Source organism: Micropterus salmoides, unplaced genomic scaffold (assembly GCF_014851395.1).
Source record: "Micropterus salmoides isolate LMB-PRFRI ecotype aquatic unplaced genomic scaffold, ASM1485139v1 Ms_hic_scaffold_1656, whole genome shotgun sequence".
Lineage (NCBI taxonomy): Eukaryota > Metazoa > Chordata > Actinopteri > Centrarchiformes > Centrarchidae > Micropterus > Micropterus salmoides.
Window position 1 is genome coordinate 1 of NW_024040770.1, and position 27,859 is coordinate 27,859.

The following is a 27,859-nucleotide window of genomic DNA, read 5'->3' on the forward strand; positions in this document are numbered from 1 at the left end:
CCCCTGTGATGACATCATCAGTATTGGACAACGGGATGATTCTGACCTGCCCACTCGTCTCAATACTTCCTGTCGTCATGATAACATCAGAGTGGTCATCTGTGGTCGTCATGGTGATGACCCTGCCAGAGGCGGTGTCGTAGCACCTCCCCACAGTGTAGGTCTTCTCCCTGATTGGCTGAGGAGGAGCTCGGTTTGTTATGACTACGCCCCCTGGAGCGCACAGGTGAGCAACATCAAACACACATTCAGACTAACCAATCCTGTGACAGGAGAGGTGAGCTCAGTAACACCAGTATGATTTTAGTGGCTGATTGACAGCTCTGTGGACCTACCGCTGTTGAGCTGCTGTCCAATGGGAGGGCCTGAGACAGAGACAGACAGAGACAGAATCATATGTACCCTGAAACTCTGATGTATTTGGGACCGGCCTTTAATTCCTCTCACACAAAACTGAAACTACTATGAAACAATTTATTTATATCAAACAGAATAAAAATATCCAGTAACATCAACTACACGTCATTTGTTTGATCTACCAACGACCGACGGCTTATGTGCTTTTATTTTGAGCTGCAGCAGCTATTCAGTGTTTCCCCCAGGTCGTTTTCAGTTAGTGGTAGAACCTGAAACCAGCGGTACCGCGGTGCGGGCGTGTTACGGATATGTGGCGTCGTCACAGCGCACAAATTACTGCCTGTTTAGGCCGGTCATCTCTTTACCTCTAAAGGTACGTCCACACGTTGGTCGACGAGACCATGAGCGGGCGGGGCCTTCTGACATCAGTTTGACTTTCCCAAACTCTGCTGTGTGTAGTCATGTGGTGGGTGAAAATATTACAAACTGAATTAATATCATCATGCAAATACACATTTAGAAATATTCAAATGGAAGTTTCATTTTGAATGGGGACAGTTCACAATGAATGTTGCAGTATCAGTGGGGGGTAATGGTGCAGTGGATAAGACGCAGGCCTTTGGTGCGAAAGACCCGGAGTTCGGCTCACGTGTCCCTGAGCGAGACGCTTAACCCCTCGCTGCTCCAGATGCTGTAAGCAGCTTTGGATAAAAGAATAAATGTAAACGTAATCCATCTATTGGGATGTATTAGAGTCCTACAAGTGGGTCTGATGGAGGCCCCTCTCAGATTCTGTGGGGAAACACTGAGCTGTTAAAATCCAGAAGTTTATCACTGAATTTAAATGAAAAGGTGCCACAACAGGTAACTTTTCAGTTTGGTTTTTAAATCAATTTCATCAACATTTTAATGTTGTTTTTATTACGTCACCAACAACTAACAACTATAGATAACAATAATAACAAAAGAAAGAAACATTTTGATTTTGGGATGGTTTAAGATCACTTCGGTTAAAATAGTTTTTGGGACGGGTCCGGGACAGAGGTCTGCCAGACTCACTAAGAGGACGTCTGAACGCACTGACTGAACACATCCACAATCTCACAACTTCAAAATGCTGCAACTGAAATAAATCAGAGCTGCACCACTCGAGCTCTTTATTAATATAACTGGTGTTCGCTAAAATAAAACGCCTTGTGGAGACGTTTCCATGCTGGCGCCGCCGGCTGGCCTAACGTTTGAGTATTCTGAAGCAGCTGAACGTCAGCTGGTCTAAAACTGTATTCACGAGCAGATGATCAAGCTCTCCTCACCTCGTCTGGTTCCAGAGGTTCAATCATCGGGAGTCGTCGACTCGACGTAGTGGCGAGGAGGCGAGACGTTTCTCCCACTCTGTCATTCCTCCTCCTCCTCCTCCCCCCTCTAAGAAGGAACGCCTGAGAGCGCTGATGGTGCTCTGAGGTTTCTGCTCCTCCTCTGGACTCCCCAACGTCTCCTGGAGGCCGACAGCAGAGACAAACACTGAGTGTCAGTAGACAACATGTCAGCATAAACAAGACGATCAGTCCTACCTGTGTTTTCAGGTCTTCATCCTGATCAGACTGGAAGACAAAAACACAGGTTGGTGTTAGGGACATTTCTTGTGTAGCTGCGTGCTGAGTTCAGGTGAGAGCAGATGTAACTGGCGGTGTGATCGGCTGTACCTCCGTCGCCGTCAGGTCTCCGTCCACCGCGGTGTCGGTCACCTCGGTCTGAACACACAGAGTTCATCTTCAGTCTGACACATTCACATCTTTAACCCAAAATGCTTAGCAGGATGTCTGTTCTCAGTCATCTAGGCCACAGTTATCCAAGGACAGTAAAAATAAAGGGCAGCTGGACTTGGTTGGAGATACTCGAAGACGTTTCGTCCCTCACTGTTTTGAGGACAACACAGTGCATATTCTGGACAGGAAGGATGGATGGTTTGAAAGAGGTGTCAAGGAGGCCAGGGTAGATAAACCATCTCTCAACAGGGGAGGAGGTCTGCAACACCACTTTTCCCGCACCTACAAGGCTGTCCTTTCATCACTTCCCAGGAAACTGAACAAACGTTTCCTCCTTGCCTCAGGTGAAGATGCCAACGATGGTCGTTCAGACTTGGCCTCGAGTGGCTCTAACGACCATGACGACTGTCGTTACCGCAGCCAGGGGCACTAACGAACCAGCGGTATCGACGATCCTGGCTAACGACCCCTCAGAGGTTAAATAGCTGAGTTTCCCACTCAGAACTGAAGAAGTCTCTTGTATGGGGGACGAAACGTCTTCTAGTATCTTCAGCCAAGTGCAGCTGCCCTTGACCTCGACCTTTGTTGGATCATATCTATCACATTTCTATTTGTCTATGAGTCAGCAGACAGGTGAGACACGTGAGACAGGTGTTTGTTACCTTGGTGTCCTGTCTCTGAGGAGTTGGAGGACTGTGCTGAGAAATCTCTGTCACTCTGGTCTGCTCCTCCTCTTCCTCATCCTGCTGCTGCACCTCCTCTTTATCTACCTCCACCCTCTGCACCTCCTCCTCCATCACCAGCACCTCCTCAACTAGGAGACAGGAGACAAGGAAGGAGGTGTCAGTTGGTTTTACAGTCTCAGTCACCTGGCCTAATGTGTCTCCTCTGATTGGTTGTTTTCAGTACCTTGCTCCGACTTCCTCTCCTCTGTCCTCCTCTCAGGCGTTACCGTGGTGATGAGGTCACTGACGGCGATGGCTTTAGACGCTCCGTACAGCCCCGTACCCATATCTGCACACACACACACACATCAACTGTGATGTCAGCAACCACAGTGAACATAACCATAGCAACCACCAGCCAGCTGCAGCAGCAGTAACTATAGCGACCACTGTGGCGCCGTCGGCCTTCATCTGCAGCAAAGCATCACCACGGCTCGTTGTCAAGGCAACGGCACGTTCAGCCAATCAGAGCTCAGGGGGCATGCAAGGCAGTCTGGGCCAATCAGCCAATCAGCAATCAGACCCACCATGAAGCCATGACCTGTCACTGGGCTTGTTTGAGATGAGCTGCAGCACGCCTCGAAAGCAAAGGACAGTTGAGACTGCGGTGGGAGGAGGGGTCGTAACGCATGGCCAGCAGCTGCAACTGCAACATCGTCAGAGTCGCCGCTGAAGTGGATCAATGGAAAGTATCATTGAAAGGAGGCGGACAGGATGAACGCCATCCGCCAGTAAATGTCCTGACTGGTTACTTAGCCTGACAGATAAACCGTGGATGATCAACGTGCTTGAGAATAAAAATGAGAGCAAGTTGGATAGAATCACTAACCATCATGCATTGCAGTCAGTGAGACGTCTGCACCGGTCTGGCTCATCTCAAACAAGTGTTATTATCTGGGATCACGCTGCTTCTTACCCGAGATACAAGCAATGCTAACAACAGCTAACAGTGCTCACTAACATAACAATTGTACCAACGCTAACAGTGCTAGTGAAGCTAATTATTCTAATAATGATGAAGTGGCCAATTATGCTAAGATGACCTCCTTGTCGAGCTCATGAAATCAAAATTTGACCCACTGGGTGAGGAGCGGGGGCTTCAGTCTTTCTAGATAAATGCTATCTACTGCTGAACTGGACGAAAAACACCTGCTTTATTTAAACCTGTCACATGATAAACAGTTTCTTCATCTGATCATGTAATTGATCACAGGATGCAGGTGTTCAGTGATAGTTTCTGTTTTAGTTTATCTGTCACTTCCTGTCTCTGTGTTCTTGACAACGTTTTGTTTTTCAGTTTGCATTCATTCCATGTTTTCTGTTTTACATTGTCAAATTCATCCTCTTGTGTTTTCATAAGCTTCACTTCCTGTTTAACTTTAAAAGTGTCCGAATCAGTTGTCTGTGTTCCGCTTTGTTTCCGGTTCTGATTAGTCCCTGACGTGTTTCACCCGGTCGTTCCCTCCCTGCCTGTCTGTTGGTACATGTTGTCTTCAGTCCTGTTCAGTCTGATTAGTCCCTGACGTGTTTCACCCGGTCGTTCCCTCCCTGCCTTTCTGTTGGTACATGTTGTCTTCAGTCCTGTTCAGTCTGATTAGCCCCGGACGTTTTTCACCCGGTCGTTCCCTCCCTGCCTGTCTGTTGGTACATGTTGTCTTCAGTCCTGTTCAGTCTGATTAGTCCCTGACGTGTTTCACCCGGTCGTTCCCTCCCTGCCTGTCTGTTGGTACATGTTGTCTTCAGTCCTGTTCAGTCTGATTAGTCCCTGACGTGTTTCACCCGGTCGTTCCCTCCCTGCCTGTCTGTTGGTACATGTTGTCTTCAGTCCAGTTCAGTCGATTAGTCCCTGACGTGTTTCACCCGGTCGTTCCCTCCCTGCCTGTCTGTTGGTACATGCTGTCTTCAGTCCTGTTCAGTCTGATTAGTCCCTGACGTGTTTCATCCGGTCGTTCCCTCCCTGCCTGTCTGTTGGTACATGTTGTCTTCAGTCCTGTTCAGTCTGATTAGTCCCTGACGTGTTTCGCCCGGTCGTTCCCTCCCTGCCTTTCTGTTGGTACATGTTGTCTTCAGTCCTGTTCAGTCTGATTAGTCCCTGACGTGTTTCATCCGGTCGTTCCCTCCCTGCCTGTCTGTTGGTACATGTTGTCTTCAGTCCTGTTCAGTCTGATTAGTCCCTGACGTGTTTCACCCGGTCGTTCCCTCCCTGCCTGTCTGTTGGTACATGTTGTCTTCAGTCCAGTTCAGTCGATTAGTCCCTGACGTGTTTCACCCGGTCGTTCCCTCCCTGCCTGTCTGTTGGTACATGCTGTCTTCAGTCCTGTTCAGTCTGATTAGTCCCTGACGTGTTTCATCCGGTCGTTCCCTCCCTGCCTTTCTGTTGGTACATGTTGTCTTCAGTCCTGTTCAGTCTGATTAGTCCCTGACGTGTTTCACCCGGTCGTTCCCTCCCTGCCTGTCTGTTGGTACATGTTGTCTTCAGTCCTGTTCAGTCTGATTAGTCCCTGACGTGTTTCACCCGGTCGTTCCCTCACTGCCTGTCTGTTGGTACATGTTGTCTTCAGTCCAGTTCAGTCGATTAGTCCCTGACGTGTTTCACCCATGTCGTTCCCTCCCTGCCTGTCTGTTGGTACATGTTGTCTTCAGTCCAGTTCAGTCGATTAGTCCCTGACGTGTTTCACCCGGTCGTTCCCTCCCTGCCTGTCTGTTGGTACATGTTGTCTTCAGTCCAGTTCAGTCGATTAGTCCCTGACGTGTTTCACCCGGTCGTTCCCTCCCTGCCTGTCTGTTGGTACATGCTGTCTTCAGTCCTGTTCAGTCTGATTAGTCCCTGACGTGTTTCATCCGGTCGTTCCCTCCCTGCCTGTCTGTTGGTACATGTTGTCTTCAGTCCTGTTCAGTCTGATTAGTCCCTGACGTGTTTCACCCGGTCGTTCCCTCCCTGCCTGTCTGTTGGTACATGTTGTCTTCAGTCCTGTTCAGTCTGATTAGTCCCTGACGTGTTTCATCCGGTCGTTCCCTCCCTGCCTGTCTGTTGGTACATGTTGTCTTCAGTCCTGTTCAGTCTGATTAGTCCCTGACGTGTTTCATCCGGTCGTTCCCTCCCTGCCTGTCTGTTGGTACATGTTGTCTTCAGTCCTGTTCAGTCTGATTAGTCCCTGACGTGTTTCATCCGGTCGTTCCCTCCCTGCCTGTCTGTTGGTACATGTTGTCTTCAGTCCTGTTCAGTCTGATTAGTCCCTGACGTGTTTCATCCGGTCGTTCCCTCCCTGCCTGTCTGTTGGTACATGTTGTCTTCAGTCCTGTTCAGTCTGATTAGTCCCTGACGTATTTCACAGTTTGACAGTATGTCTGACCTCATGTGATGACATCAGCAGAAACAGAAGATCTGATTGGACAGAAATTTACCCAGCTTATCTGTCTAAATGAAGCACAGCCCCTCTACTAATCAGGTGGCAGCATTCCCTGACAAGCTGAATGAAGTGAAGCATTCAGAGCTGTGGCCAATCACAATGCAGTACTACTACAGTACTACCGCAGACAACAGCTGTGTTACAACAGTAATGAGCTCTACCTGTGTAAGCACCACCGTTGGCTTTGGGGGATGCTGTGATGGCTGGAGAGCCAATCAGAGAGGATGTGGGCGTGGCCCTTGAAGCTGAGGACCAATTAAAAACTCTGGTCACCAACAAGAACAAGAAAGAACTGATCTGTCACAGAACACTAGTACTCGGACCAGAACTACTACTGGAACCAGAACTATGACTACTGCAACAAGTATACCGACAAGTTCAAGAATAGTTACCAATAACACCATTAAATCCTGAAGCCCCAAAATGCTACTGCTGGTTGGACAAGTCTGGGACTAAAACTACTGGAACCCGTTCCACTACTACTGGAACCAGAACTATGACTACTGGGATCATAACTATGACTACTGGGACAAGTATACAGACGTGTTCAAGAATAGTCAGCAATAAAAACATTACGATTTAATGGTTTTATTGCCCGAAAATGCTGCTGCAAGTTGGACACTTCTGGTACTAAAACTACTGGAACCTGTTCCACTACTACTGGGACAAGAACTATGACTACTGGGATCATAACTATGACTACTGGGACAAGTATACAGACACATTCAAGATAGTCAGCAATAAAAACATTACGATTTAATAGTTTTATTGCCCCAAAATGCTGCTGCAAGTTGGACACTTCTGGTACTAAAATTACTGGAACCTGTTCCACTACTACTGGGACAAGAACTATGACTACTGGGATCATAACTATGACTACTGGGACAAGAACTACAACTAAATGAAACCAAACTACAAAATTGGTGACCAGACCTAAAACTACAAATGAATCAGTTGTCAGGATCAACAGTGCTGTGACTGCTAGGACTGAGACCAGGACTATAATTACTAGCATAAGTACTGCAACTACGAATACCAGGAATACTACTACTACTACTACTACTGGGACAACTATTACTGATATGTAGACCATTAAAATGACTACTGGGACCAGAATTACTACCACGAGCAGGACAAATACTGCTGGGTACAGTACTTCTACAACTGGGACCATTCTACTACAAGGACCAATACTACTACTCCTCGGACAGGTACCAGTACTTCTACAGGGACCAGTACTAGTATGATCATTATGAGTACCTCCGTCTAGGCTGCGGCTCAGCATGTTCCTCTTGCTGATGCATCGTGGGAAATGCGGTGCAGGTCTGGAGATCTGAGCACTAGCTCTGCGACTCTGAATCTGAGTCCGACCGCTGTACCGAAACTTTGAACCTAGAGACAGCAACTTCTTTGGGGTCTCCTCTGGAGACACCAACCTGAGAGACAGACAGGAAGGTGAAGAGACAGACAGATAGGTGTTGTTTCAGGTGGTTGTACGTTGCATCGTGTTTCATCATCTCCTCAGGACCCTGAACCACTGACCTGAAAAAGGAGTGATGCTCCACGCAGACCTTCCACAGTCGCTTTGCAGCTCTGTGGTTAAGCAGCTTGAAACCAATGGTAGACTCAAACTGGTCAAACTGGTGACAGACACAGATTCAAACTGGTCAAACTGGGGACAGAGACAGAGTCACACTGGGGACAGAGAGGCAAACTTAAGTCAGTTGGGGACAGACACAGATTCAACTGGTCAAACTGGGGACAGAAACACAGAGTAAAACTGGTCAAACTGGGAACAGAGAGACAGACTCAAACTTGTCCAACTGGGGACAGACAGACTCAAACTGGGGACAGACGGACACAAACTGGTCAAACTGGGGACAGAGAGACCGACTCAAACTGGTCAAACTGCGGACAGACACAGAGTAAAACTGGTCAAACTGGGGACAGAGATAGACCCCACCTGGTCAAACTGGGGACAGACAGACTCTGGGACAGGTGGAACATAAAGTGCCACACTGAGTCCTGCTGTTCAACAGGCACACACAGGAACAGGGAACTTAGGAACCCCTAACCCGTTTGCTAGGATCAATGCGGGGGCCAGGAAGCTCGGATGATGAATGGGACACGTTGACAGGACTCTGGCGTATGTCCTTCATTAAGGGGTCATGTCTGAACTCTTCTTCTGTGGTGCTCAAGTGTGTGGGGTCTCACCTCTCCAGGTCGGATCTTGATGTAGAAGTTGTTCCTTTTGTATGAGATCTTCAGGATCTTTGGCCACGAGAACCTGTTGATTCTCAGTCTGTCTCTGTAGACCAGCAGACCGCTACTGCACACGCCCAGCATGATGGCCACGCCCTCTGAGTCCTGCACACACGCACACACACACACACACACACACAAACCATGGACTCGTGAATGACTGAAATGGAACATTTTATTTTACATTCCTTTAAGAACTATGTGCCCAACTCAGAGAGATTAAATAGCTTCTTCTTCCTAAAACAGGATTCACAGTTTGTCCTCTGACAGTCTCTGAGACACAGCCCACAAAGACACATGAATCTCCGTCACTGTCCATCACTCACTGCAGCCAATCGGCTGCTTGTATCAGCTGCACTTATGAATCAAGAATATAAACAAACAATATTTCCTGAATGAGCGTTCCGCCTCCTCTCTCTGATTGGCTGAACTCTGCATGAAGTAAAGGAGGCAGATCAGTTCATGACCAGGAGCAAATGAGTCGCTCCGTTTCACACAGAAATCAAAGGGAGGGGAATTTGAGTCAGCGAGGGGTTGAAACTCTCTGCTGCTGGGTGCTTGGGTTGAGTTTCCTCTGGATTAACAACAAGTCCTAAAGAGGACACAACCTAAACCTGCAGTTGAGTGTGAACAAAAACACAATTATATTAGAAGATAGCCCTAAAACCAGGATGCTCGGTTGGTCCATGTAAAGGCCACACCGTCCAGAACGTCTGAAGACCAGAGTCCAGCACCGCAGTACATTTACTACCCAAGCCCAGCACTGAGGGGCCCCTGCCCTGTACGGTGTAATGAACTGGTTCATAGCTTTAGATTAGGGTGGGGTCATGGCATGGGAGGGCTGCTGTGGGTTGTGGGTAGCAGAATAAAGACATGATATGAAGATGTTTGCATGAAAACTCACACACACTCAACACAAACACATACGAACACACGTGCACGCAGGTGAAATAGTCTTACCTCGGACTTTGCGGAAGGCAAGCAATCAAAGCGGCTTCCTACCATCTACTCCAGTCACACGGACAGACAGACAGACAAAGACAGAACAGAACAGCTGGTCTAAATGCTAAAGCCTCCACAACACCTTGAAACACAACATCACTGTGGTTGTGATACAGAATGTAATGTAGTCTGTGAAGACTCTCGTTTGGATCCCTGTCAAAAAGTCTTGTGTCCTCCGACCGCTGACGGGCGCTGTGCATCTGGGTCCAGTCTGCAACTGTCCCCATTGGTAAACAGTGGAGCCTCAGGGTATCTGGGACCTTAGTTATGCTGCTATAGGCCTAGACTGCCGGGGGATTTCCCATGATGCACTGAGCTCCTCTCTCCTCTACTTTCTCTCCCTCTGTGTGCAACCTCATCCCATTATTGCATGTTACTAACACAACTTCTCCCCTTTCTGGTAGTCTTGTGCTTTCTCGTCCCTCTCCTCTCTCCTCTCTCCTCCTGTCACTTCCTGCAGGTGTTTCTGGCTCTGGAGCTGTGGAGTCTGGGTCTGAGGAGTCTGGGTCTGTGGGGTCTGGAGCTGTGGAGTCTGGGTCTGTAGGGTCTGGATCTGAGGAGTCTGGATCTGTGGGGTCTGGGTCTGTAGGGTCTGGATCTGAGGAGTCTGGATCTGTGGGCTCTGGAGCTGTGGAGTCTGGGTCTGAGGGGTCTGGATCTGTGGGCTCTGGAACTGTGGAGTCTGGGTCTGAGGGGTCTGGATCTGTGAAGTCTGGAGCTGTGGAGTCTGGGTCTGAGGGGTCTGGATCTGTGGGCTCTGGAGCTGTGGAGTCGGGGTCTGGGGAGTCTGGATCTGTGGAGTCTGGAGCTGTAGAGTCTGGATCTGTGGGCTCTGGAGCTGTGGAGTCGGGGTCTGGGGAGTCTGGATCTGTGGAGTCTGGAGCTGTAGAGTCTGGGTCTGAGGGGTCTGGATCTATGGAGTCTGGAGCTGTGGAGTCTGGGTCTGAGGGGTCTGGATCTGTGAAGTCTGGAGCTGTGGAGTCTGGGTCTGAGGGGTCTGGATCTGTGGGTTCTGGAGCTGTGGAGTCTGGGTCTGAGGAGTCTGGATCTGTGGGCTCTGGAGCTGTGGAGTCTGGGTCTGAGGGGTCTGGATCTGTGAAGTCTGGAGCTGTGGAGTCTGGGTCTGAGGGGTCTGGATCTGTGGGCTCTGGAGCTGTGGAGTCTGGGTCTGAGGGGTCTGGATCTGTGAAGTCTGGAGCTGTGGAGTCTGGGTCTGAGGGGTCTGGATCTGTGGGCTCTGGAGCTGTGGAGTCGGGGTCTGGGGAGTCTGGATCTGTGGAGTCTGGAGCTGTAGAGTCTGGATCTGTGGGCTCTGGAGCTGTGGAGTCGGGGTCTGGGGAGTCTGGATCTGTGGAGTCTGGAGCTGTAGAGTCTGGGTCTGAGGGGTCTGGATCTATGGAGTCTGGAGCTGTGGAGTCTGGGTCTGAGGGGTCTGGATCTGTGAAGTCTGGAGCTGTGGAGTCTGGGTCTGAGGGGTCTGGATCTGTGGGTTCTGGAGCTGTGGAGTCGGGGTCTGGGGAGTCTGGATCTGTGGAGTCTGGAGCTGTAGAGTCTGGGTCTGAGGGGTCTGGATCTGTGGGCTCTGGAGCTGTGGAGTCTGGGTCTGTGGGGTCTGGATCTGTGGGGTCTGGAGCTGCGGAGTCTGGGTCAGTAGGGTCTGGGTCTGGACAGTTACCGAGGGCTGTTGCCATGGTGATTTACGCTGCATCTCTAAACTGCTCTGAGCAGGTTTTGTTCGTGATTAACTCGAGGTTACCGTGGATACGTGCACTACACACCATCTGTACTCAGCGTTACTGAGGAGAAGTATTAATACACACATCTGTACTCAGCGTTACTGAGGAGAAGTATTAATACACACATCTGTACTCAGCGTTACTGAGGAGAAGTATTAATACACACCATCTGTACTCAGCGTTACTGAGGAGAAGTATTAATACACACCATCTGTACTCAGCGTTACTGAGGAGAAGTATTAATACACACCATCTGTACTCAGCGTTACTGAGGAGAAGTATTAATACACACCATCTGTACTCAGCGTTACTGAGGAGAAGTATTAATACACACCATCTGTACTCAGCGTTACTGAGGAGAAGTATTAATACACCTCATCTGTACTCAGTGTTACTGAGGAGAAGTATTAATACATGAAGTATTGAAGTTATCCATTACGTTATTTAACTGTAGAATCCAACCCTGTTTTCAAATCCTTCCAACGTGTCGCTGTGGTGTGTGATTGATCTGTGAGATCAGGTCTCTGTGGATCCTGTCAGACCTGCTGCTGGTTCAGATCTGACTGCATGAAGCAGAGCTGGACCAGCTGTTTGATCTGCAGGCTTCACTCTGTCACACAGAGAGCCTGAATCAATGGAGAGCAGCCATGATGGAAAAATCATTAATGTCACCCTGAACACGCACACACGTGTGCACACACGCACATAATTGATTGTGGACAGGAAGTGGGTCATGTATTGGTGATTGTTGAGCAGCAGAAAGCAGAAGATCAGCAGTACTGATCCCCTCACACTGTGTCTGTACGAGTAGAAACTCAGGATACCAAATAAGATGATTTAATCTTAAAAAGTTAATGCAGCTTTAAATAGCTGGAAAAGAATGTTTCCACTTATAAACACTTAAATGTGTCCTGTTAAGAAAATATAGGATTTATTTAATGTAACTGTTCACAGCAGTTTGTAGTTTAACTGATGCAGACACTGCAGTGCTAACAATGCTAACCAGCAGTATGTTGTTGAAGTACTGAGGTTTGGACCTCCACTAGCAGTAACAGTGTTGACAGTAACACTGGTGTGTTGGTGTGTTTCTTACCCTTGCGTGATGAAGGTCGACTCCGTACATGGACAGTTTCTTCACATTTTCCAGGAAGTGCAGCTCTGCTTCAGCTGGTGTCATTCCTCTAAACACACAATCACATGTGTTAAAACCTGCTTGGTTCCCTTACATTTTATAATATTTAAATGTCTTTTTAATTCATCTATAAGAACCTGTATGATTTATGCAGCTCCATGATCTTCTCCTCCATTTCTTTTGTTTGATTCGGAGCAAAACAGAGTTCACTGACATAATCTGAGCCACACTCGTCTGAAAATACACCGAGACAGAGAGAGACAGGTGGTCAGAGACAGACAGGTCATAGGAAACACAGAGAGAGAGAGACAGGTCGTCAGAGACAGTCAGGTCATATCAGAAAACAAATGGCAGGGTATAGAAGGGCTCATCAGAGAATATATGGCAGGGTACAGTAGGGTACGGCAGGGTAAAGAATAGTATACCAGAGAATATATGGCAGGGTACAGTAGGGTACGGCAGGGTAAAGAAGAGTATACCAGAGAATATATGACAGGGTACAGTAGGGTATGGCAGGGTATAGAAGGGCTCATCAGAGAATATATGGCAGGGTACAGTAGGGTACGGCAGGGTAAAGAATAGTATACCAGAGAATATATGGCAGGGTACAGTCGGGTACGGCAGGGTAAAGAAGAGTATACCAGAGAATATATGGCAGGGTATAGAAGGGCTCATCAGAGAATATATGGCAGGGTACAGTAGGGATGACAAGGTAAAGAAAGGTATACCAGAGAATATATGGCAGGGTACAGTAGGGTACGGCAGGGTAAAGAAGAGCATACTAGAGAATATATGGCAGGGTACAGTAGGGTACGGCAGGGTAAAGAAGAGTATACCAGAGAATATATGGCAGGGTACAGTAGGGTACGGCAGGGTAAAGAAGAGTATACTAGAGAATATATGGCAGGGTACAGTAGGGTACGGCAGGGTAAAGAAGAGTATACCAGAGAATATATGGCAGGGTACAGTAGGGTACGGCAGGGTAAAGAAGAGTATACCAGAGAATATATGGCAGGGTACAGTAGGGTACGGCAGGGTAAAGAAGGGCCAACCAGAGAATATATAGCAGGGTACAGTAGGGTATGGCAGGGTAAATAAGGGTACGGCAGAGAATGTATGGCCGGGTACGGCGGAGTAAGGAGCAGTATGGCATTGTATGTTATAGAAGGGTATAACAGGGGAAGGAAGGATTCAGCTGAGTGTAGTAGAGTAGCAGTAGTACAGTAGAGTACAGTACCAGGATCATAGTCTCCAAGCTCTGATTGGATGGTATAGGAGCCTAGGACAGTGTGAGTCGCAAATGAACACGGAAGACGACCAGAAACTATATCTTGTCTGAGCTGGAGACACAGGAAGTACCTGCAGACATGTAGAGGAAGCCATCACATTTCTTAACTATACAAACAGGCGAAAAAACATGTATGACACTGCTGAGCTTTGACTGACAGGTGAGTTAAACTACCTGGTGATGTCCTCAGAGAGCTGGGCGGGGTCTGGAGGGTAAAACTTGACATTAAAGGAGAAGTTCCAGGGAACGCCTGAAAGACAAAGAGAGTGGAGACAGTTGACTTGAACTAACCAGATCAAAAAATCAGGTGTCCAAAACTAGAGAGAGGTGGCAGAGCTGCTGACCTCTGACCTGCTTCTTCATCTCCTTCGCCGGATCCAACCAGTTCTGGAAGACAAAAGGTAAACGTCATCGCACAGACAGGTAGACAGGTAGACAGACAGGTAGACAGGTACCTTGTTGTTGTCGGCGTCTCTGAAGGACAAAGCAAAGTAGTCTCTCTCCAGCAGGTTGATGTGTTCACAGACCTTCTCAAACAGCTGCAGACCACGAGCACGTTTCTGCAGAGAGGAGCAGGTTCCACATTAAGTTTATACACCTCCACCTGTCCATACCTGTCTCATCTCCACCTGTCTTGCCTCCACGTGTCTCCCATGTCTCCACCTATCTGCCCTCCTCCACCTGTTTTCCCTCCACCTGTCTCCCCTCCTCCACCTGTCTCACCTCCACAGTGCAGGTGAACAGCGAGCCATCCAGCAGGGTCACTTTGGTCTGCATCGTCCTAAAGCTCAGCGGGTTTCTTGCCGGGGAGCGAGCGATTCGACTGCTCGAAGACAGGTGACTAGTCGAGTCCTCAGCCAATGAGCTTTGAGCTTGGCTCGGGGACGGCCCGCCCTCCCCTCCCTGAGGACGCAGGAAGTGATGTCACATTTCAGATTAGTAATTTGTTCATCGATTGTTTATTTCTTTGTGTTTTTACCTGTTTAGGTGTGGAGTGGGCGGCGGCTTCAGGGAACAACTCCGCCTCTTTGGGCTGGGCCTCCTGTGGCTCACCTGGCTCTGTCGTCATGGTGATTCACCTGAGAGACATTGACAACACGGTCACCGTGGATGTGTCACAGAGTGAACTCGGTCTCCCACCCCAAAGGCATGTGTCTTATCCACTGCGCCATCACCTCCTTTATATATTACACAAAGTACTGTGGCCTCTCATGAAGCTGTGTGTCGTTTACATACTCTGCTCTGACTGGACAGTTGTTTTCTGTTAAATTAATAAATTAGTGCTTCAGAAGTTCCACAAGCGTAACAAGCTCTGAAATGGTTCAAGGATGGATTTCCATGTGCTGGACGTGACACGACGTGTTGCCATGTTGTTTTACTGTTTGTTTTGTAGGTTAGCTACTTGGCGTTAGCATATTGCGCGGCTAATGTGGCTAGCAGGCTCGCCAATGTTGGAAAACGGACTTGATAGACACGCCCTGAAGGTAACAATATAACGTTAGCTACATGTCCAACGAAGGTTAAAATCAAGGGCAACTGGACTTGGTTGAAGATACTGGAAGACGTTTCGTCCCTTATCCAAAGGACTTCTTCAGTTCTGACTGACTGGCAGGGAAACTCAGCTATTTAACCTCAGTGGGGTCGTTGGCCCGGGTCATCGATACCGCTGGTTCGTTAGTGTTCCTTGTTGCTGTGACGACAGTCGTTACGGTCGTTGAGACTACCTGTGGCCAAGACTGAACGACCATCGTTGGTATCTTCACTTGAGGCCAATAGGTTACGTTTGTTGAGTTTCCTGGGAAGTGATGAAAGGACAGCAGAAATGATTGTGCTCTGTAGCACTGTGGAACTTTGACTAGCAGCCAGCAGCTAGCTCGCTCAGACCATAAAACTGCTGTTAGCGGCCCGAGGCATGAGGGGCGGAGCTGACTGTGATGTATGAAGGGAAGGTGGCGTGGGGAGGCGGAGCTGACAGTGATGTATGAAGGGAAGGCAGAGCTGACAGTGATGTATGAAGGGGAGGCGGCGTGGGGAGGCGGAGCTGACAGTGATGTATGAAGGGAAGGTGGCGTGGGGAGGCGGAGCTGACAGTGATGTATGAAGGGAAGGTGGCGTGGGGAGGCAGAGCTGACTGTGATGTATGAAGGGAAGGCAGAGCTGACAGTGATGTATGAAGGGGAGGTGGCGTGGGGAGGCAGAGCTGACTGTGATGTATGAAGGGAAGGTGGCGTGGGGAGGCAGAGCTGACTGTGATGTATGAAGGGAAGGTGGCGTGGGGAGGCAGAGCTGACTGTGATGTATGAAGGGAAGGTGGCGTGGGGAGGCAGAGCTGACTGTGATGTATGAAGGGGAGGCGGAGCTGACAGTGATGTATGAAGGGGAGGCGGCGTGGGGAGGCAGAGCTGACTGTGATGTATGAAGGGAAGGCAGAGCTGACTGTGATGTATGAAGGGGAGGCGGAGCTGACAGTGATGTATGAAGGGGAGGCGGCGTGGGGAGGCAGAGCTGACTGTGATGTATGAAGGGGAGGCGGCGTGGGGAGGCAGAGCTGACTGTGATGTATGAAGGGGAGGCGGCGTGGGGAGGCAGAGCTGACAGTGATGTATGAAGGGGAGGCGGCGTGGGGAGGCAGAGCTGACTGTGATGTATGAAGGGAAGGCGGCGTGGGGAGGCAGAGCTGACAGTGATGTATGAAGGGGAGGCGGCGTGGGGAGGCGGAGCTGACAGTGATGTATGAAGGGGAGGCGGAGCTGACTGTGATGTATGAAGGGGAGGCGGAGCTGACTGTGATGTAGTTTTATAAATGCGGCCCTGGTCACAGACTGATGAGGTCATCTCCCTGAGCCCCGTGGTTACCATCGGTTGACCCCTCCAGCTGTCAGGTGAAGGGTTGCCACGGTAACGCAGGCGGCAGGGAGATTAGAGCTGAGAGACAATCTACTGTAATCTGGTTTGGATTCAGACAGACGAGGATGATGATGATGATGATGATGATGAAACATGTGGCCTCCAACATTTAAAATATTCATGTGTTCCCTGCAGCTCCGCCCTGACCACGTAGTACTGATGGTTCTACATTAGTTTACTGCTTTATTGTTGTATATATGTAGTATTTTCTTTCATTTCTACTTTTACTGTATAATTTTATTAAACAGTATATATTATATGTAACACTATATATTCTGTTACACATAACTATTTACTATATATATATATATATATATATATATATATATATATATATATATATATATATATATATATATATATATATATATATATATGTTTCTCCGTAGTGAAACCTTTCTAGACTGTAAATAGTAATATGTGATGTTCTCCTGCCGCAGATCAATAGTCTGCTTCTGGTCACAGCTGATCACCGGATGATCCTGAGCTGTGATCCGCAGACACCGCGTGAAACCCCGCGTGAAACCCCGCGTTCACTGTCACACACACAGATCAGAGATGTTAGAGATGAATCCATGCAGCTCCGAACAGACACGGAGGTCTTCCGGTCCGGACTGCCGGAGTCTTTGCGGTCCTGCAGGGGAAACACCCCGCTGCAACACGCACACACACGCACGCACGCACACACGCGCCCGCCTGAGCTGCAGTGTGATGAAGCAGAAATGATGCTCTCTCTCTCTCTCTCGCTCTCTGATAATCAATTACAAAGTGCTGATCAGTTCTATCAGTGATCAGAAACCCCTCTTGTAAATCAAGCCATCAGCAGGTCTTTACCTGTCCGCGTGCGGGACGCTCGCCCTCTTCCTCCCGGTAAAGGACGCTTCTTTTTTCTTACTACGTCATCTCTTTTTACGAGCTATGTGACGTCATGACGCACGGAGCGTAGACAGCTGTTTTCAATTTCAATGTGCTTTATTGGCATGAGCTCAGAAGAACAACACTGCCAAAGCTTCAAGGAAAATCCAAAAAGCTACAGAATTCCAACATGAAGTGAACAAGCTAAATAAAGCAGTCAGAGTAAACAGGACCTGGCTCACTGGTGTGTGTGTGTATATATATATATACACACACACACCAGTGAGCATAGACTGTATATATATATATACAGTCTATATATATATATATACAGTGATCGGGTGCACCTCGGACCTGTGATTCAGTGGGCAAACTACTTGCTCTTCTGCTTTCTCTGCGACCCAGACGTCCACCATGTCCTGACCACCCCGACTGCTACATCTTGCTTTGAGTTATTTATATTACAGCGACAAACCTTGCATAATGAAATAGTTATATTTAGTTCACTCTTTTGTTAAATAAATCACTTTTTGATCATTTATGCTGCCTCGTTCCCTCTTTTTGGGGGCTTGTCCGGTCTTAGTATTCGGGCAATTTGATAAGTGCAGCCATAGTATTGTTGTAGCCTGGTAAGTTAGAAAACATAACTGTTGTTTTGTAGAAATGTGTTTGATACGTAGGCCTATGTGTTGTGGTCCAGTTTGTTGGGAGCGGGGCAGCCTGTTGGAATGGTGAAGCTTTTAGCTTGGGAGCATGTCTGTAGTTTTGGGAGGGTTGCTAGTGTGCTAGTTGCTCTTCCAAGCCAGCGGTCATTAGTGCATAAATACCCACCACAAGTAGCTGCATGAAGACTAGGGATGAGTTAGTTAGCTGGGTTGATCTGGATAGCGGGGAAACTCTATACCAGGTGAGGTTTAGTCCTCTTAATACGCATGAGGAAGCTGCACTGCCTTGCTGGGTTTGTTGCTGTGGTTTTGATGTGCCAGTTGTAGTTTGTTGTAATGGCAGATTGTGATGTGTTTATTTCTGCTCTGTCTGAAGAGGCATTGGAGTGTTGCACTAAGGAGCAGCTGCTAAAGATTGCGGAGCACTTCTCGGTAGTGATGGGTGACAAACGCCTTAAAGTGAACATAAAGGTGGCTTTGAAGTCGGAGTTGAGAGAGAAAGGTGTGTTGTCTGTGGAAGATGATTCTCCAGTCTCAACAGTTTCTGCTGGTGCACTTATTCAGACTCAGGGCTTAACGTTTGAACAACAAAAGGAACTGTTGTTGATTCAGCTTGAGCATGACAAATGTAAACATGAGTTGCAAATTAAAAAGCAGATTGAGGTGGAGAGGATTCGGCAAGAAGTAGAGCAGGCCAAATTAGATCTGGAAGGGCACCGCTTAACTTTGGCAAATGACAGTAAGGGGTTGAGTGGAGATCAGAGCAGGCATTTGTCTGGAGCTGTGCGTTCCTTTTGATATTAATAATTTAAGACTACTGCCACAGTTTAATGAGAAGGACCCTGATACTTTTTTTGTCTTATTTGAGCGTGTTACTAAGGCTAGAGGTTGGCCTGATGCAGATTGTGTGTGTGTGTGTGTGTGTGTGTGTGTATATATATATATTAATTACAGTCTATGCTCACTGGTGCCTCATTTCATCTTTTATAAAACCTCATTAAAAACCACCAAACAACCATTACAGCAGAAAGTAAATCAAAAGGCGCGGCTGTGGCTCAGGAAGTCGAGCACAAGATCGGCAGTTCAATCCCCGGCTCCTCCAGGCAGCGTGTTGAAATGTCCTTGGGCAGGATACTGAACCCTGATTTGCCCCCGATGGCTTGTCCACCGGTGTGTGAATGTTTGTGTTTCAACACTTGGGCTCAGTAAATGTGATATAGAGTAAAAAGCGCTTCGAGCGGTCTCAGAGACCAGAAAGGTTCTGCAGAGGGAGTCTGTCTCCACCTGTCTCTGTCACCATCTGTCTCTGTCTCCACCTGTGTCTGTCTCCATCTGTCTCTGTCTACACCTGTGTCTGTCTCACCTGTGTCTGTCTCCACCTGTCTCTGTCTCCACCTGTGTCTGTCTCCATCTGTCTGTCTCCACCTGTGTCTGTCTCCACCTGTCTCTGTCTCCACCGGTCTGTCTCCACCTGTCTCTCTCCACCGGTCTGTCTCCACCTGTCTCTCTCTCCACCTGTCTCTGTCTCCACCGGTCTGTCTCCACCTGTCTCTGTCTCCACCGGTCTCTGTCAGCATCTGTCTCTGTCTCCACCTGTCTCTGTCTCCATCTGTCTCTGTCTCCACCTGTCTCTGTCTCCACCTGTGTCTGTCTCCATCTGTCTGTCTCCACCTCTCTGTCTCCACCTGTGTCTGTCTCACCTGTGTCTGTCTCACCTGTGTCTGTCTCCATCTGACTGTCTCCACCTGTGTCTGTCTCCAACTGTCTGTCTCCACCTGTGTCTGTCTCCATCTGTCTCTGTCTCATCTGTCTGTCTCCATCTGTCTATGTCTCCACCTGTCTGTCTCCACCTGTGTCTGTCTCACGTGTCTGTCTCCATCTGTCTGTCTCCACCTGTCTCTGTCTTCACCTGTCTGTGTCCACCTGTGTCTGTCTCACGTGTCTGTCTCCACCTGTGTCTGTCTCACGTGTCTGTCTCCATCTGTCTGTCTCCACCTATCTCTGTCTCCACCTGTGTCTGTCTCCATCTGTCTCTGTCTCCACCTGTCTCTGTCTCCACCTGTGTCTGTCTCCATCTGTCTGTCTCCACCTGTGTCTGTCTCCACCTGTCTCTGTCTCCACCGGTCTGTCTCCACCTGTCTCTCTCCACCGGTCTGTCTCCACCTGTCTCTCTCTCCACCTGTCTCTGTCTCCACCGGTCTGTCTCCACCTGTCTCTGTCTCCACCGGTCTCTGTCAGCATCTGTCTCTGTCTCCACCTGTCTCTGTCTCCATCTGTCTCTGTCTCCACCTGTCTCTGTCTCCACCTGTGTCTGTCTCCATCTGTCTGTCTCCACCTCTCTGTCTCCACCTGTGTCTGTCTCACCTGTGTCTGTCTCACCTGTGTCTGTCTCCATCTGACTGTCTCCACCTGTGTCTGTCTCCAACTGTCTGTCTCCACCTGTGTCTGTCTCCATCTGTCTCTGTCTCATCTGTCTGTCTCCATCTGTCTATGTCTCCACCTGTCTGTCTCCACCTGTGTCTGTCTCACGTGTCTGTCTCCATCTGTCTGTCTCCACCTGTCTCTGTCTTCACCTGTCTGTGTCCACCTGTGTCTGTCTCACGTGTCTGTCTCCACCTGTGTCTGTCTCACGTGTCTGTCTCCATCTGTCTGTCTCCACCTATCTCTGTCTCCACCTGTGTCTGTCTCCATCTGTCTCTGTCTCCACCTGTCTGTCTGCACCTGTGTCTGTCTCCATCTGTCTCTGTCTCCACCTGTCTGTCTGCACCTGTGTCTGTCTCCACCTCTCTGTCTCTGTCTCCACCTGTCTGTCTGCACCTGTGTCTGTCTCCACCTCTCTGTCTCTGTCTCCACCTGTGTCTGTCTCCACCTGTCTGTCTCCACCTGTCTCTGTCTCCACCTGTGTGTGTGGACCGAGCCGACCTGTCAGGTTTATAATCTAACCAACACAGTGACATCATGTGCGATGGGCTGTCCCAGGGCTTTGACGTCACCCTCCATGCAGGCTTTGGTCGGCTTCACTGTTCCAACTGTGGCTTACCCCCCTTGTGTGTCACTCACCAGTAAAGTGCAGACAGGAAGTGATTGATCCAGACACAGGAAGTGATTGATCCAGACAAAAAGAGAAAGAAGATCATTAATTAATTTAATTCTCATGTGAGTGGTGTAAAAGTGAGGACACCCCTAAGTGAAAATGTCCACATTGGGCCCAAAGTGTCAATATTCTGTGGGGCCACCATTATTCTCCAGCGCTGCCTTAACCCTCGTGGGCCTGGAGTTCAGAAGAGCTTCACAGGTTTCCTCTGGAGTTCTCTTCCACTCCTCCATGACGACATCACGGAGCTGGTGGATGTTAGAGACCTTGAGGTCCTCCACCTTCCGTTTGAGGAGCCCCACAGATGCTCAGTAGGGTTCAGGTCTGGAGACATGTTGGCCAGTCCATCACCTTTACCCTCAGCTTCTTTAGCGAGGCAGCGGTCGTCTTGGAGGTGTGTTTGGGGTCGTTATCATGTTGGAATGCTGCCCTGCGGCCCGGTCTCTGAAGGGAGGGGATCTGGTCTGCTTCAGTATGTCACAGTACATGTTGGCAGTCACGGTTCCCTCGGTGAGCCGGAGCTCCCCAGTGCCGGCAGCACTCATGCAGCCCCAGACCAGGACACTCCCACCACCATGCTGGACTGTAGGCAGGACTCACTTGTCTTTGTCCTCCTCACCTGGTTGCCGCCACACACGCTTGACACCATCTGAACCAGATAAGTTTATCTTGGTCTCATCAGACCACAGGACCTGGTTCCAGTAGTCCATGTCCTCAGTCTGCTGGTCTTCAGCAAACTGTTTGCAGCTTTCTTGTGCATCGTCTTTTGATGAAGCTTCCTTCTGGGTCGACAGCCATGCAGACCAGTTTGATGCAGGCGTATGGGCTGAGCCCTGACAGGCCGACCCCCCCACCCCTTCAACCTCTGCAGCAATGCTGGCAGCACTCAGACGTCTGTTTCCCAAAGACAACCTCTGGATGTGACGCAGAGCACGCGCACTCAGCTGCTTTGGTCGACCATGGCGAGGCCTGTTCTGACAAAATGTGGACATTTTCACTGAGGGGTGTCCTCACTTTAGTATCCAGCGGTTTAGACATTAATGGCTGTGTGATGTGTTATTTTGAGGGGACAGCAGATTTACACACTCACTACTTTACACTGGAGCAAAGGGTCATTTCTTCAGTGTTGAAACATGAAAAGATAGAATCAGATATTTACAAACATGAGAGGGGCGGACTCACCGGTGTATATATATATAAGATATGTGTGTAAAAGTTTTTACTTTCTTCGCACAGAACTAAAACATTCAATTTTTTCTGAACCTTAATATTTTCATTGGACTTGTGTTCCGTGTTGAACTAAAACAAATTTAAACTGTCCATTTTTCTTCTTTGCATCTTGAAACTGCCGTGAGAGATCAGAGTGCACGCTGTGCTTTCATAACATCAATCATCAATAATCAGTATCCCTGGCATTGATCCGGTCACTGTATTTACTCTGAAACATCTCACTGACCTAAAAACTGGAACTAAAGCTGTCAGATTCATGACCAACGTGTTTATAAATGTAACTTTAACACTATGAAACATCTCCACACACAGGACACAGACCTGAACTGTGCTGGATCTAACAGGACCGGGCCTCTGTACTGCAGATCGTCGTTTAAATCTGGGTAAGAACCATTTGGTGCTCCTGGTCTGTAGAGTTACTGTAGCAACAGTTTAATCCAGACTCTGGTTCTGATTCTCAGCCGAGGCCAGGACAGATCCACATGTGGTGATGGAGGACGGATCAGACCACATCACTAACACACACACATCCAGCTGTGTTATATATGAGCACGTGTTTTACCTGTGCAGGTGTTAAGATGCCTCAGTGATGAAGAGGAAGATGATGAAGGCTCGACTCCTTAAAACTGATTTCTCTCCGTTTTATTCCTCCCTCTCTGTCTCTCTCTGTCTCTCTCTGTCTCTCTCGCCCGTTCTGTTGTTTGGATGGATTAGTGTTTTTTACTGACACATCAGGCCCCGCCCACACAGATTAACCCCCCTCCCCCTATCACAACTGTTGGGGGGTTACACTCACTCACTCAGTCATGATGAGCTCCTTGCAGAGGATTGTGGGATTTGTAGTGTTCGCTTTGTAAAAAGGAAACGGAAACCAAACGTGATGATGTGGAAATCCTGAAAGCCCAGACTGAGCTGGAACCAGCACAAAGACACTCATCAAACGTTCAAACTGACAAATCGATTGTTGTCTGAGAAGGATTTGCCCGTTTTACACCAGAGAGTGAGCATCTGGGGCCCGAGGAGACCGACTGCCGGAGTCCGGAGGGTGAGCAGCCCCCGGGATGTTACAGGACCCGGTCTGCGGTTTAGCCCCGGGGATGTTACAGGACCCGGTCTGCAGTAGCCTCGGGGATGTTACAGGACCCGGTCTGCAGTAGCCCCGGGGATGTTACAGGACCTGGTCTGCGGTTTAGCCCCGGGGATGTTACAGGACCTGGTCTGCAGTAGCCCCGGGGATGTTACAGGACCTGGTCTGCGGTTTAGCCCCGGGGATGTTACAGGACCTGGTCTGCAGTAGCTCCGGGGATGTTACAGGACCTGGTCTGCGGTTTAGCCCCGGGGATGTTACAGGACCCGGTCTGCAGTAGCCCCAGGGATGTTACAGGACCTGTAACAGGGAGGTGCAGATACTGCAGGGGGTGAACTCGTCCTCCTCAGAGTCAGAAGTGAAATTCTGCGTCCTCTCTCTATAGAGACTTACTTCATGTTAATGAGGACACAAAGATGATGTTTGCAGTTAAAGACAAAATAAAATGTGTGTGTTGTTATGATCGGTCTGTCAGGGTTTCCCATGCTGGACGGAGGACACTAGAACTACCCCCCAGAACATCTTTCTAACGGGTCATAAAACCTCTGGAGACCTACTGGACCTGAGGTGCAAAGCTGCAGGTGATGACAGTGCCCAGCAGAGGGAGACAGACACCTGAGGAGAGAAGCAGCAGCTGTCGGTCCCACTCTGGTGAACACCTCGGAGGGAACGTGAAGAAGCGCTGAAGAAACCAGCCAATCAGTAGAGAGACCACACCTCCCTGTAAAAATCCTTTTAACAGTACTACTAAGTATCAAAAGTACTCTAATGTGAAATGTCTGCATTTAGAGTATGAAGTACACAGAACTACTCTGTTACAGTAACAAATGTACTGTGTTACTTCCTGGTTAAAACTTTTATGTATTTTCTTTTTCTAAGTTCTAATTTTGTGTTTAATTTAAAGATTAACTGATGAGCTTTAGAAAAACACTAATGAAAATGAAATGTTTATATTCAGACAATGAATCTTAAATCTCACTCCAGGTTCATTATTTTAATGATCCGATGATCTGAAAGACTGCCGTTCATTCATTAACCAGACTTTAAAGGAAAACAATCAGGACTGGTTAAAACCACATTGTCTCAAACACGACTGAAAAATTTAAGAGATGTCCATTTGTTTTTTTTTATCTTAATGTATTAATGAACTTTTGAAGAAACTTTACTAGATGCTAGCTGACTTTAGCGTTAGCTCTAATGTCACTTTACTGTGATTAGGTAACATTAGCTAGCTGGCAGATCAGGATCTGGTGTGACCCCACTTCCATGAAGACCACTTCTGAGCAGACTTCTCCGGACAGTAGATGGTTTACCAGGGTCCCTCTGTTTCCTGATGGTGGACCAGCGTCCCTCTGTTTCCTGATGGTTTACCAAGGTCCCTCTGTTTCCTGATGCTGATGGTGTACCAGGGTCCCTCTGTTTCCTGATGCTGATGGTGTACCAGGGTCCCTCTGTGTCCTGATTTTGTACCAGGGTCCCTCTGTTTCCTGATGGTGTACCAGGGTCCCTCTGTTTCCTGATGGTGATGGTGTACCAGGGTCCCTCTGTTTCCTGATGGTGTACCAGGGTCCCTCTGTTTCCTGATGGTGATGGTGTACCAGGGTCCCTCTGTTTCCTGATGGTGTACCAGGGTCCCTCTGTTTCCTGATGGTGATGGTGTACCAGGGTCCCTGTCTTTCCTGATTTTGTACCAGGGTCCCTCTGTTTCCTGATGGTGTACCATGATCCTTCTGTTTCCTGATGGTGATCCATGAGGTGTCACTGCGCTCCTCGTGTGAACAAACAGGCAAAGAAGCGTGAGGAAACTGATTGCTGATGGTTTACCAGGGTCCTTCTGTTTCCTGATGGTCTACCAGGGTCCCTCTGTTTCCTGATGGTGTACCAGGGTCCCTTTGTTTCCTGATGGTTTACCAGGGTCCTTCTGTTTCCTGATGGTCTACCAGGGTCCCTCTGTTTCCTGATGGTGTACCAGGGTCCCTTTGTTTCCTGATGGTTTACCAGGGTCCCTCTGTTTCCTGATGGTGTACCAGAGTCCTTCTGTTTCCTGATGGTGTACCAGGGTCCCTTTGTTTCCTGATGGTTTACCAGGGTCCCTCTGTTTCCTGATGGTGTACCAGGGTCCCTCTGTTTCCTGATTTTGTACCAGGGTCCCTCTGTTTCCTGATGGTGTACCATGATCCTTCTATTTCCTGATGGTGATCCATGAGGTGTCACTGCGCTCCTCGTGTGAACAAACAGGCAAAGAAGCGTGAGGAAACTGATTGCTGATGGTGTACCAGGGTCCTTCTGTTTCCTGATGGTGTACCAGGGTCCCTCTGTTTCCTGACGGTGTACCAGGGTCCCTCTGTTTCCTGATGGTGTACCAGGGTCCCTCTGTTTCCTGACGGTGTACCAGGGTCCCTTTGTTTCCTGATGGTGATCCATGAGGTGTCACTGCGCTCCTCGTGTGAACAAACAGGCAAAGAAGCGTGAGGAAACTGATTGCTGATGGTTTACCAGGGTCCTTCTGTTTCCTGATGGTCTACCAGGGTCCCTCTGTTTCCTGATGGTGTACCAGGGTCCCTTTGTTTCCTGATGGTTTACCAAGGTCCTTCTGTTTCCTGATGGTGGACCAGCGTCCCTCTGTTTCCTGATGGTTTACCAGGGTCCCTGTGTTTCCTGATGGTGTACCAAGGTCCCTCTGTTTCCTGATGCTGATGGTGTACCAGGGTCCCTCTGTTTCCTGATGCTGATGGTGTACCAGGGTCCCTCTGTTTCCTGATGGTGTACCAGGGTCCCTCTGTTTCCTGATGGTGATGGTGTACCAGGGTCCCTCTGTTTCCTGATGGTGTACCAGGGTCCCTCTGTTTCCTGATGCTGATGGTGTACCAGGGTCCCTCTGTTTCCTGATGGTGTACCAGGGTCCCTCTGTTTCCTGATGGTGATGGTGTACCAGGGTCCCTCTGTTTCCTGATGGTGATGGTGTACCAGGGTCCCTGTCTTTCCTGATTTTGTACCAGGGTCCCTCTGTTTCCTGATGGTGTACCATGATCCTTCTGTTTCCTGATGGTGATCCATGAGGTGTCACTGCGCTCCTCGTGTGAACAAACAGGCAAAGAAGCGTGAGGAAACTGATTGCTGATGGTTTACCAGGGTCCTTCTGTTTCCTGATGGTCTACCAGGGTCCCTCTGTTTCCTGATGGTGTACCAGGGTCCCTTTGTTTCCTGATGGTTTACCAAGGTCCCTCTGTTTCCTGATGGTGGACCAGCGTCCCTCTGTTTCCTGATGGTTTACCAGGGTCCCTGTGTTTCCTGATGGTGTACCAAGGTCCCTCTGTTTCCTGATGCTGATGGTGTACCAGGGTCCCTCTGTTTCCTGATGCTGATGGTGTACCAGGGTCCCTCTGTGTCCTGATTTTGTACCAGGGTCCCTCTGTTTCCTGATGGTGTACCAGGGTCCCTCTGTTTCCTGATGGTGATGGTGTACCAGGGTCCCTCTGTTTCCTGATGGTGTACCAGGGTCCCTTTGTTTCCTGATGGTTTACCAGGGTCCTTCTGTTTCCTGATGGTCTACCAGGGTCCCTCTGTTTCCTGATGGTGTACCAGGGTCCCTTTGTTTCCTGATGGTTTACCAGGGTCCCTCTGTTTCCTGATGGTGTACCAGAGTCCTTCTGTTTCCTGATGGTGTACCAGGGTCCCTTTGTTTCCTGATGGTTTACCAGGGTCCCTCTGTTTCCTGATGGTGTACCAGGGTCCCTCTGTTTCCTGATTTTGTACCAGGGTCCCTCTGTTTCCTGATGGTGTACCATGATCCTTCTATTTCCTGATGGTGATCCATGAGGTGTCACTGCGCTCCTCGTGTGAACAAACAGGCAAAGAAGCGTGAGGAAACTGATTGCTGATGGTGTAACAGGGTCCTTCTGTTTCCTGATGGTGTACCAGGGTCCCTCTGTTTCCTGACGGTGTACCAGGGTCCCTCTGTTTCCTGATGGTGTACCAGGGTCCCTTTGTTTCCTGATGGTCTACCAGGGTCCCTCTGTTTCCTGATGGTGTACCAGGGTCCCTTTGTTTCCTGATGGTTTACCAGGGTCCCTCTGTTTCCTGATGGTGTACCAGGGTCCCTCTGTTTCCTGACGGTGTACCAGGGTCCCTTTGTTTCCTGACGGTGTACCAGGGTCCCTTTGTTTCCTGATGGTCTACCAGGGTCCCTCTGTTTCCTGATGGTGTACCAGGGTCCCTTTGTTTCCTGATGGTTTACCAGGGTCCCTCTGTTTCCTGATGGTTTACCAGGGTCCCTCTGTTTCCTGATGGTGTACCAGGGTCCCTCTGTTTCCTGATGGGGATCCGTGAGGTATCACTGCGCT

The 27,859-nt window shown here is 48.9% G+C and overlaps 1 pseudogene; it reads right to left on the reverse strand.

The window, feature by feature from the left end:
- Positions 1-647: 647 nt before the first annotated feature.
- Positions 648-17,483, reverse strand: LOC119906535 (annotated as a pseudogene).
- Between the last annotated feature and the right edge of the window lie 10,376 nt (positions 17,484-27,859).